Source organism: Schistocerca americana, chromosome 1 (assembly GCF_021461395.2).
Source record: "Schistocerca americana isolate TAMUIC-IGC-003095 chromosome 1, iqSchAmer2.1, whole genome shotgun sequence".
Lineage (NCBI taxonomy): Eukaryota > Metazoa > Arthropoda > Insecta > Orthoptera > Acrididae > Schistocerca > Schistocerca americana.
Window position 1 is genome coordinate 31,119,806 of NC_060119.1, and position 12,809 is coordinate 31,132,614.

The following is a 12,809-nucleotide window of genomic DNA, read 5'->3' on the forward strand; positions in this document are numbered from 1 at the left end:
GCTACGGTTACAGGAAACAGACAGTGGTGCATCGGATACATGCCACTGGAGCCCCAGGAGAGCTGCCATGTGGCGCCCACAGCCTTGGTAGTCTCTTGCGTCGAGGAGGGCATGACGCCACCAGAAATCAATCGCGACGAAATTTCTGTGCCACCATCTCAAGGGGACGGTGGGAGGATGGCAGGAATCATTCTGTGGTACGTCAGAAACCACCTATTGGGCTGCCACAGGCATTTAAAGAGCCAACAGCAACTAAGTTAATCTCCTCAATATAAGTCGTTATGGTGATCCTAGTATTTAATAGCGACGCAAATTGTATAACTCATCGACAATAGGAGAGTGCTACGGTTACAGGAAACAGACAGTGGTGCATCGGATACATGCCACTGGAGCCCCAGGAGAGCTGCCATGTGGCGCCCACAGCCTTGGTAGTCTCTTGCGTCGAGGAGAGCATGACGCCTCCAGATATCAATCGCGACGAAATTTCTGTGCCACCATCTCAAGGGGACGGTGGGAGGATGGCAGGAATCATTCTGTGGTACGTCAGAAGCCACCTATTGGGCTGCCACAGGCATTTAAAGAGCCAACAGCAACTAAGTTAATCTCCTCAATATAAGTCGTTATGGTGATCCTAGTATTTAATAGCGACGCAAATTGTATAACTCATCGACAATAGGGGAGTGCTACGGTTACAGGAAACAGACAGTGGTGCATCGGATACATGCCACTGGAGCCCCAGGAGAGCTGCCATGTGGCGCCCACAGCCTTGGTAGTCTCTTGCGTCGAGGAGGGCATGACGCCTCCAGATATCAATCGCGACGAAATTTCTGTGCCACCATCTCAAGGGGACGGTGGGAGGATGGCAGGAATCATTCTGTCGTACGTCAGAAACCACCTATTGGGCTGCCACAGGCATTTAAAGAGCCAACAGCAACTAAGTTAATCTCCTCAATATAAGTCGTTATGGTGATCCTAGTATTTAATAGCGACGCAAATTGTATAACTCATCGACAATAGGAGAGTGCTACGGTTACAGGAAACAGACAGTGGTGCATCGGATACATGCCACTTTAGCCCCAGGAGAGCTGCCATGTGGCGCCCACAGCCTTGGTAGTCTCTTGCGTCGAGGAGGGCATGACGCCTCCAGATATCAATCGCGACGAAATTTCTGTGCCACCATCTCAAGGGGACGGTGGGAGGATGGCAGGAATCATTCTGTGGTACGTCAGAAACCACCTATTGGGCTGCCAGAGGCATTTAAAGAGCCAACAGCAACTAAGTTAATCTCCTCAATATAAGTCGTTATGGTGATCCTAGTATTTAATAGCGACGCAAATTGTATAACTCATCGACAATAGGAGAGTGCTACGGTTACAGGAAACAGACAGTGGTGCATCGGATGCATGCCACTGGAGCCCCAGGAGAGCTGCCATGTGGCGCCCACAGCCTTGGTAGTCTCTTGCGTCGAGGAGGGCATGACGCCTCCAGATATCAATCGCGACGAAATTTCTGTGCCACCATCTCAAGGGGACGGTGGGAGGATGGCAGGAATCATTCTGTGGTACGTCGGAAACCACCTATTGGGCTGCCACAGGCATTTAAAGAGCCAACAGCAACTAAGTTAATCTCCTCAATATAAGTCGTTATGGTAATCCTAGTATTTAATAGCGACGCAAATTGTATAACTCATCGACAATAGGAGAGTGCTACGGTTACAGGAAACAGACAGTGGTGCATCGGATACATGCCACTGGAGAACCAGGAGAGCTGCCATGTGGCGCCCACAGCCTTGGTAGTCTCTTGCGTCGAGGAGGGCATGACGCCTCCAGATATCAATCGCGACGAAATTTCTGTGCCACCATCTCAAGGGGACGGTGGGAGGATGGCAGGAATCATTCTGTGGTACGTCAGAAACCACCTATTGGGCTGCCAGAGGCATTTAAAGAGCCAACAGCAACTAAGTTAATCTCCTCAATATAAGTCGTTATGGTGATCCTAGTATTTAATAGCGACGCAAATTGTATAACTCATCGACAATAGGAGAGTGCTACGGTTACAGGAAACAAACAGTGGTGCATCGGATAGATGCCACTGGAGCCCCAGGAGAGCTGCCATGTGGCGCCCACAGCCTTGGTAGTCTCTTGCGTCGAGGAGGGCATGACGCCTCCAGATATCAATCGCGACGAAATTTCTGTGCCACCATCTCAAGGGGACGGTGGGAGGATGGCAGGAATCATTCTGTGGTACGTCAGAAACCACCTATTGGGCTGCCAGAGGCATTTAAAGAGCCAACAGCAACTAAGTTAATCTCCTCAATATAAGTCGTTATGGTGATCCTAGTATTTAATAGCGACGCAAATTGTATAACTCATCGACAATAGGAGAGTGCTACGGTTACAGGAAACAGACAGTGGTGCATCGGATACATGCCACTGGAGCCCCAGGAGAGCTGCCATGTGGCGTACACAGCCTTGGTAGTCTCTTGCGTCGAGGAGGGCATGACGCCTCCAGATACCAATCGCGACGAAATTTCTGTGCCACCATCTCAAGGGGACGGTGGGAGGATGGCAGGAATCATTCTGCGGTACGTCAGAAACCACCTATTGGGCTGCCAGAGGCATTTAAAGAGCCAACAGCAACCTAGTTAATCTCCTCAATATAAGTCGTTATGGTGATCCTAGTATTTAATAGGGCCGCAAATTGTATAACTCATCGACAATAGGAGAGTGCTACGGTTACAGGAAACAGACAGTGGTGCATCGGATACATGCCACTGGAGCCCCAGGAGAGCTGCCATGTGGCGCCCACAGCCTTGGTAGTCTCTTGCGTCGAGGAGGGCATGACGCCTCCAGATATCAATCGCGACGAAATTTCTGTGCCACCATCTCAAGGGGACGGTGGGAGGATGGCAGGAACCATTCTGCGGTACGTCAGAAACCACCTATTGGGCTGCCACAGGCATTTAAAGAGCCAACAGCAACTAAGTTAATCTCCTCAATATAAGTCGTTATGGTGATCCCAGTATTTAATAGCGACGCAAATTGTATAACTCATCGACAATAGGAGAGTGCTACGGTTACAGGAAACAGACAGTGGTGCATCGGATACATGCCACTGGAGCCCCAGGAGAGCTGCCATGTGGCGCCCACAGCCTTGGTAGTCTCTTGCGTCGAGGAGGGCATGACGCCTCCAGATATCAATCGCGACGAAATTTCTGTGCCACCATCTCAAGGGGACGGTGGGAGGATGGCAGGAATCATTCTGCGGTACGTCAGAAACCACCTATTGGCCTGCCACAGGCATTTAAAATGCCAACAGCAACTAAGTTAATCTCCTCAATATAAGTCGTTATGGTGATCCTAGTATTTAATAGCGACGCAAATTGTATAACTCATCAACAATAGGAGAGTGCTACGGTTACAGGAAACAGACAGTGGTGCTTCGGATACATGCCACTGGAGCCGCAGGAGAGCTGCCATGTGGCGCCCACAGCCTTGGTAGTCTCTTGCGTCGAGGAGGGCATGACGCCTCCAGATATCAATCGCGACGAAATTTCTGTGCCACCATCTCAAGGGGACAGTGGGAGGATGGCAGGAATCATTCTGCGGTACGTCAGAAACCACCTATTGGGCTGCCACAGGCATTTAAAGTGCCAACAGCAACTAAGTTAATCTCCTCAATATAAGTCGTTATGGTGATCCTAGTATTTAATAGCGACGCAAATTGTATAACTCATCGACAATAGGAGAGTGCTACGGTTACAGGAAACAGACAGTGGTGCATCGGATACATGCCACTGGAGCCCCAGGAGAGCTGCCGTGTGGCGCCCACAGCCTTGGTAGTCTCTTGCGTCGAGGAGGGCATGATGCCTCCAGATATCAATCGCGACGAAATTTCTGTGCCACCATCTCAAGGGGACGGTGGGAGGATGGCAGGAATCATTCTGTCGTACGTCAGAAACCACCTATTGGGCTGCCACAGTCATTTAAAGAGCCAACAGCAACTAAGTTAATTTCCTCAATATAAGTCGTTATGGTGATCCTAGTATTTAATAGCGACGCAAATTGTATAACTCATCGACAATAGGAGAGTGCTACGGTTACAGGAAACAGACAGTGGTGCATCGGATACATGCCACTGGAGCCCCAAGAGAGCTGCCATGTGGCGCCCACAGCCTTGGTAGTCTCATGCGTCGAGGAGGGCATGACGCCTCCAGATATCAATCGCGACGAATTTTCTGTGCCACCATCTCAAGGGGACAGTGGGAGGATGGCAGGAATCATTCTGCGGTACGTCAGAAACCACCTATTGGGCTGCCACAGGCATTTAAGAACCAACAGCAACTAAGTTAATCTCCTCAATATAAGTCGTTATGGTGATCCTAGTATTTAATAGCGACGCAAATTGTATAACTCATCGACAATAGGAGAGTGCTACGGTTACAGGAAACAGACAGAGGTGCATCGGATACATGCCACTGGAGCCCCAGGAGAGCTGCCGTGTGGCGCTCACAGCCTTGGTAGTCTCTTGCGTCGAGGAGGGCATGACGCCTTCAGATATCAATCGCGACGAAATTTCTGTGCCACCATCTCAAGGGGACGATGGGAGGATGGCAGGAATCATTCTGTCGTACGTCAGAAACCACCTATTGGGCTGCCACAGTCATTTAAAGAGCCAACAGCAACTAAGTTAATCTCCTCAATATAAGTCGTTATGGTGATCCTAGTATTTAATAGCGACGCAAATTGTATAACTCATCGACAATAGGAGAGTGCTACGGTTACAGGAAACAGACAGTGGTGCATCGGATACATGCCACTGGAGCCCCAAGAGAGCTGCCATGTGGCGCCCACAGCCTTGGTAGTCTCTTGCGTCAAAGAGGGCATGACGCCTCCAGATATCAATCGCGACGAAATTTCTGTGCCACCATCTCAAGGGAACGGTGGGAGGATGGCAGGAATCATTCTGTGGTACGTCAGAAACCACTTATTGGGCTGCCACAGGCATTTAAAGAGCCAACAGCAACTAAGTTAATCTCCTCAATATAAGTCGTTATGGTGATCCTAGTATTTAATAGCGACGCAAATTGTATAACTCATCGACAATAGGAGAGTGCTACGGTTACAGGAAACAGACAGTGGTGCATCGGATACATGCCACTGGAGCCCCAGGAGAGCTGCCATGTGGCGCCCACAGCCTTGGTAGTCTCTTGCGTCGAGGAGGGCATGACGCCTCAGATATCAATCGCGACGAAATTTCTGTGCCACCATCTCAAGGGGACGCTGGGAGGATGGCAGGAATCAATCGGTGGTACGTCAGAAACCACCTATTGGGCTGCCAGAGGCATTTAAAGAGCCAACAGCAACTAAGTTAATCTTCTCAATATAAGTCGTTATGGTGATCCTAGTATTTAATAGCGACGCAAATTGTATAACTCATCGACAATAGGAGAGTGCTACGGTTAACGGAAACAGACAGTGGTGCATCGGATACATGCCACTGGAGCCCCAGGAGAGCTGCTATGTGGCGCCCACAGCCTTGGTAGTCTCTTGCGTCGAGGAGGGCATGACGCCTCCAGATATCAATCGCGACGAAATTTCTGTGCCACCATCTCAAGGGGACGGTGGGAGGATGGCAGGAATCATTCTGTGGTACGTCAGAACCCACCTATTGGGCTGCCACAGGCATTTAAAGAGCCAACAGCAACTAAGTTAATCTCCTCAATATAAGTCGTTATGGTGATCCTAGTATTTAATAGCGACGCAAATTGTATAACTCATCGACAATAGGAGAGTGCTACGGTTAACGGAAACAGACAGTGGTGCATCGGATACATGCCACTGGAGCCCCAGGAGAGCTGCTATGTGGCGCCCACAGCCTTGATAGTCTCTTGCGTCGAGGAGGGCATGACGCCTCCAGATATCAATCGCGACGAAATTTCTGTGCCACCATCTCAAGGGGACGGTGGGAGGATGGCAGGAATCATTCTGTGGTACGTCAGAACCCACCTATTGGGCTGCCACAGGCAATTAAAGAGCCAACAGCAACTAAGTTAATCTCCTCAATATAAGTCGTTATGGTGATCCTAGTATTTAATAGCGACGCAAATTGTATAACTCATCGACAATAGGAGAGTGCTACGGTTACAGGAAACAGACAGTGGTGCATCGGATACATGCCACTGGAGCCCCAGGAGTGCTGCCATGTGGCGCCCACAGCCTTGGTAGTCTCTTGCGTCGAGGAGGGCATGACGCCTCCAGATATCAATCGCGACGAAATTTCTGTGCCACCATCTCAAGGGGACGGTGGGAGGATAGCAGGAATCATTCTGCGGTACGTCAGAAACCACCTATTGGGCTGCCAGAGGCATTTAAAGAGCCAAGAGCAACTAAGACAATCTCCTCAATATAAGTCGTTATGGTGATCCTAGTATTTAATAGCGACGCAAATTGTATAACTCATCGACAATAGGAGAGTGCTACGGTTACAGGAAACAGACAGTGGTGCATCGGATACATGCCACTGGAGCCCCAGGAGAGCTGCCATGTGGCGCCCACAGCCTTGGTAGTCTCTTGCGTCGAGGAGGGCATGACGCCTCCAGATATCAATCGCGACGAAATTTCTGTGCCACCATCTCAAGGGGACGGTGGGAGGATGGCAGGAATCATTCTGTGGTACGTCAGAACCCACCTATTGGGCTGCCAGAGGCATTTAAAGAGCCACAGCAACTAAGATAATCTCCTCAATATAAGTCTTTATGGTGATCCTAGTATTTAATAGCGACGCAAATTGTATAACTCATCGACAATAGGAGAGTGCTACGGTTACAGGAAACAGACAGTGGTGCATCGGATACATGCCACTGGAGCCCCAGGAGAGCTGCCATGTGGCGCCCACAGCCTTGCTAGTCTCTTGCGTCGAGGAGGGCATGACGCCTCCAGATATCAATCGCGACGAAATTTCTGTGCCACCATCTCAAGGGGACGGTGGGAGGATGGCAGGAATCATTCTGCGGTACGTCAGAAACCACCTATTGGGCTGCCAGAGGCATTTAAAGAGCCACAGCAACTAAGATAATCTCCTCAATATAAGTCGTTATGGTGATCCTAGTATTTAATAGCGACGCAAATTGTATAACTCATCGACAATAGGAGAGTGCTACGGTTACAGGAAACAGACAGTGGTGCATCGGATACATGCCACTGGAGCCCCAGGAGAGCTGCCATGTGGCGCCCACAGCCTTGGTAGTCTCTTGCGTCGAGGAGGGCATGACGCCTCCAGATATCAATCGCGACGAAATTTCTATGCCACCAACTAAGGGGACGGTGGGAGGATGGCAGGAATCATTCTGTGGTACGTCAGAACCCACCTATTGGGCTGCCAGAGGCATTTAAAGAGCCACAGCAACTAAGATAATCTCCTCAATATAAGTCGTTATGGTGATCCTAGTATTTAATAGCGACGCAAATTGTATAACTCATCGACAATAGGAGAGTGCTACGGTTACAGGAAACAGACAGTGGTGCATCGGATACATGCCACTGGAGCCCCAGGAGAGCTGCAATGTGGCGCCCACAGCCTTGCTAGTCTCTTGCGTCGAGGAGGGCATGACGCCTCCAGATATCAATCGCGACGAAATTTCTGTGCCACCATCTCATGGGGACGGTGGGAGGATGGCAGGAATCATTCTGTGGTACGTCAGAAACCACCTATTGGGCTGCCAGAGGCATTTAAAGAGCCACAGCAACAAAGTTAATCTCCTCAATATAAGTCGATATGGTGATCCTAGTATTTAATAGCGACGCAAATTGTATAACTCATCGACAATAGGAGAGTGCTACGGTTACAGGAAACAGACAGTGGTGCATCGGATACATGCCACTGGAGCCCCAAGAGAGCTGCCATGTGGCGCCCACAGCCTTGGTAGTCTCTTGCGTCGAGGAGGGCATGACGCAACCAGATATCAATCGCGACGAAATTTCTGTGCCACCATCTCAAGGGGACGGTGGGAGGATGGCAGGAATCATTCTGTGGTACGTCAGAACCCACCTATTGGGCCGCCAGAGGCATTTAAAGAGCCACAGCAACAAAGATAATCTCCTCAATATAAGTCGTTATGGTGATCCTAGTATTTAATAGCGACGCAAATTGTATAACTCATCGACAATAGGAGAGTGCTACGGTTACAGGAAACAGACTATGGTGCATCGGATACATGCCACTGGAGCCCCAGGAGAGCTGCCATGTGGCGCCCACAGCCTTGCTAGTCTCTTGCGTCGAGGAGGGCATGACGCCTCCAGATATCAAACGCGACGAAATTTCTGTGCCACCATCTCAAGGGGACGGTGGGAGGATGGCAGGAATCATACTGTGGTACGTCAGAAACCACCTATTGGGCTGCCAGAGGCATTTAAAGAGCCAACAGCAACTAAGTTAATCTCCTCAATACAAGTCGTTATGGTGATCCTAATATTTAATAGCGACGCAAATTGTAAAACTCATCGACAATAGGAGAGTGCTACGGTTACAGGAAACAGACAGTGGTGCATCGGATACAGGCCACTGGAGCCCCAGGAGAGCTGCCATGAGGCCCTCACAGCCTTGCTAGTCTCTTGCGTCGAGGAGGGCATGACGCCACCAGATATCAATCGCGACGAGATTTCTGTGCCACCATCTCAAGGGGACGGTGGGAGGATGGCAGGAATCATTCTGTGGTACGTCAGAAACCACCTATTGGGCTACCAGAGGCATTTAAAGAGCCAACAGCAACTAAGTTAATCTCCTCAATATAAGTCGTTATGGTGATCCTAGTATTTAATAGCGACGAAAATTGTATAACTCATCGACAATAGGAGAGTGCCACGGTTACAGGAAACAGACAGTGGTGCATCGGATACATTCCACTGAAGCCCCAGGAGAGCTGCCATGTGGCGCCCATAGCCTTGGTAGTCTCTTGCGTCGAGGAGGGCATGACGCCTCCAGATATCAATCGCGACGAAATGTCTGTGCCACCATCTCAAGGGGACTGTGGGAGGATGGCAGGAATCGTTCTGTGGTACGTCAGAAACCACCTATTGGGCTGCCAGAGGCATTTAAAGAGCCAACGGCAACTATGTTAATCTCCTCAATATAAGTCGTTATGGTGATCCTAGTATTTAATAGCGACGCAAATTGTATAACTCTTCGGCAATGGGAGAGTGCTACGGTTACAGAAAACAGACAGTGGTGCATCGGATATATGCCACTGGAGCCCCAGGAGAGCTGCCATGTGGCGCCCACAGCCTTGGTAGTGTCTTGCGTCGAGGAGGGCATGACGCCACCAGATATCAATCGCGACGAAATTTCTGTGCACCATCTCAAGTGGACGGTGGGAGGATGGCAGGAATCATTCTGTGGTACGTCAGAAACCACCTATTGGGCTGCCAGAGGCATTTAAAGAGCCAACAGCAACTAAGTTATTCTCCTCAATATAAGTCGTTATGGTGATCCTAGTATTTAATAGCGACGCAAATTGTATAACTCATCGACAATAGGAGAGTGCTACGGTTACAGGAAACAGACAATGGTGCATCGGATACATGCCACTGGAGCCCCAGGAGAGCTGCCATGTGGCGCCCACAGCCTTGCTAGTCTCTTGCGTCGAGGATGGCATGACGCCTCCAGATATCAAACGCGACGAAATTTCTGTGCCACCATCTCAAGGGGACGGTGGGAGGATGGCAGGAATCATACTGTGGTACGTCAGAAACCACCTATTGGGCTGCCAGAGGCATTTAAAGAGCCAACAGCAACTAAGTTAATCTCCTCAATACAAGTCGTTATGGTGATCCTAGTATTTAATAGCGACGCAAATTGTAAAACTCATCGACAATAGGAGAGTGCTACGGTTACAGGAAACAGACAGTGGTGCATCGGATACATGCCACTGGAGCCCCAGGAGAGCTGCCATGTGGCGCCCACAGCCTTGGTAGTCTCTTGCGTCGAGGAGGGCATGACGCCTCCAGATATCAATCGCGACGAAATGTCTGTGCCACCATCTCAAGGGGACGGTGGGAGGATGGCAGGAATCGTTCAGTGGTACGTCAGAAACCACCTATTGGGCTGCCAGAGGCATTTAAAGAGCCAACAGCAACTATGTTAATCTCCTCAATATAAGTCGTTATGGTGATCCTAGTATTTAATAGCGACGCAAATTGTATAACTCTTCGGCAATGGGAGAGTGCTACGGTTACAGAAAACAGACAGTGGTGCATCGGATACATGCCACTGGAGCCCCAGGAGAGCTGCCATGTGGCGCCCACAGCCTTGCTAGTCTCTTGCGTCGAGGAGGGCATGACGCCACCAGATATCAATCGCGACGAAATTTCTGTGCACCATCTCATGTGGACGGTGGGAGGATGGCAGGAATCATTCTGTGGTACGTCAGAAACCACCTATTGGGCTGCCAGAGGCGTTTAAAGAGCCAACAGCAACTAAGTTAATCTCCTCAATATAAGTCGTTATGGTGATCCTAGTATTTAATAGCGACGCAAATTGTATAACTCATCGACAATAGGAGAGTGCTACGGTTACAGGAAACAGACAGTGGTGCATCGGATACATGCCACTGGAGCCCCAGGAGAGCTGCCATGTGGCGCCCACAGCCTTGGTTGTCTCTTGCGTCGAGGAGGGCATGACGCCACCAGATGTCAATCGCGACGAAATTTCTGTGCCACCATCTCAAGGGGACGGTAGGAGGATGGCAGGAATCATTCTGTGGTACGTCAGAAACCACCTATTGGGCTGCCAGAGGCATTTAAAGAGCCACAGCAACTAAGTTAATCTCCTCAATATAAGTCGTTATGGTGATCCTAGTATTTAATAGTGACGCAAATTGTATAACTCATCGACAATAGGAGAGTGCTACGGTTACAGGAAACAGACAGTGGTGCATCGGATACACGCCACTGGAGCCCCAGGAGAGCTGCCATGTGGCGCCCACAGCCTTGCCAGTCTCTTGCGTCGAGGAGGGCATGACGCCTCCAGATATCAATCGCGACGAAATTTCTGTGCCACCATCTCATTGGGACGGTGGGAGGATGTCAGGAATCATTCTGTGGTACGTCAGAAACCACCTATTTGGCTGCCAGAGGGATTTAAAGAGCCACAGCAACTAAGATAATCTCCTCAATATAAGTCGTTATGGTGATCCTAGTATTTAACAGCGACGCAAATTGTATAACTCATCGACAATAGGAGAGTGCTACTGTTACAGGAAACAGACAGTGGTGCATCGGATACACGCCACTGGAGCCACAGGAGAGCTGCCATGTGGCGCCCACAGCCTTGCTAGTCTCTTGCGTCGAGGGGGGCATGACGCCTCCAGATATCAATCGCGACGAAATTTCTGTGCCACCATCTCATTGGGACGGTGGGAGGGTGGCAGGAATCATTCTGTGGTACGTCAGAAACCACCTATTGGGCTGCCAGAGGGATTTAAAGAGCCACAGCAACTAAGATAATCTCCTCAATATAAGTCGTTATGGTGATCCTAGTATTTAATAGCGACGCAAATTGTATAACTCATCGACAATAGGAGAGTGCTACGGTTACAGGAAACAGACAGTGGTGCATCGGATACATGCTACTGGAGCCCCAGGAGAGCTGCCATGTGGCGCCCACAGCCTTGGTAGTCTCTTGCGTCGAGGAGGGCATGACGCCTCCAGATATCAAACGCGACGAAATTTCTGTGCCACCATCTCAAGGGGACGGTGGGAGGATGGCAGGAATCATACTGTCGTACGTTAGAAACCACCTATTGGGCTGCCAGAGGCATTTAAAGAGCCAACAGCAACTAAGTTATTCTCCTCAGTACAAGTCGTTATGGTGATCCTAGTATTTAATAGCGACGCAAATTGTATAACTCATCGACAATAGGAGAGTGCTACGGTTACAGGAAACAGACAGTGGTGGATCGGATACATGCCACTGGAGCCCCAGGAGAGCTGCCATGTGGCGCCCACAGCCTTGCTAGTCTCTTGCGTCGAGGAGGGCACGACGCCACCAGATATCAATCGCGACGAAATTTCTGTGCCACCATCTCAAATGGACGGTGGGAGGATGGCAGGAATCATTCTGTGGTACGTCAGAAACAACCTATTGGGCTGCCAGAGGCATTTAAAGAGCCAACAGCAACTAAGTTAATCTCCTCAATATAAGTCGTTATGGTGATCCTAGTATTTAATAGCGACGCAAATTGTATAACTCATCGACAATAAGACAGTGCTACGGTTACAGGAAACAGACAGTGGTGCATCGGATACATTCCACTGGAGCCCCAGGAGAGCTGCCATGTGGCGCCCACAGCCTTGGTAGTCTCTTGCGTCGAGGAGGGCATGACGCCTCCAGATATCAATCGCGACGAAATGTCTGTGCCACCTTCTCAAGGGGACGGTGGGAGGATCGCAGGAATCGTTCTGTGGTACGTCAGAAACCACCTATTGGGCTGCCAGAGGCATTTAAAGAGCCAACAGCAACTAAGTTAATCTCCTCAATATAAGTCGTTATGGTGATCCTAGTATTTAATAGCGACGCAAATTGTACAACTCTTCGGCAATGGGAGAGTGCTACGGTTACAGAAAACAGACAGTGGTGCATCGGATACATGCCACTGGAGCCCCAGGAGAGCTGCCATGTGGCGCCCACAGCCTTGGTAGTCTCTTGCGTCGAGGAGGGCATGACGCCACCAGATATCAATCGCGACGAAATTTCTGTGCACCATCTCAAGTGGACGGTGGGAGGATGGCAGGAATCATTCTGTGGTACGTTAG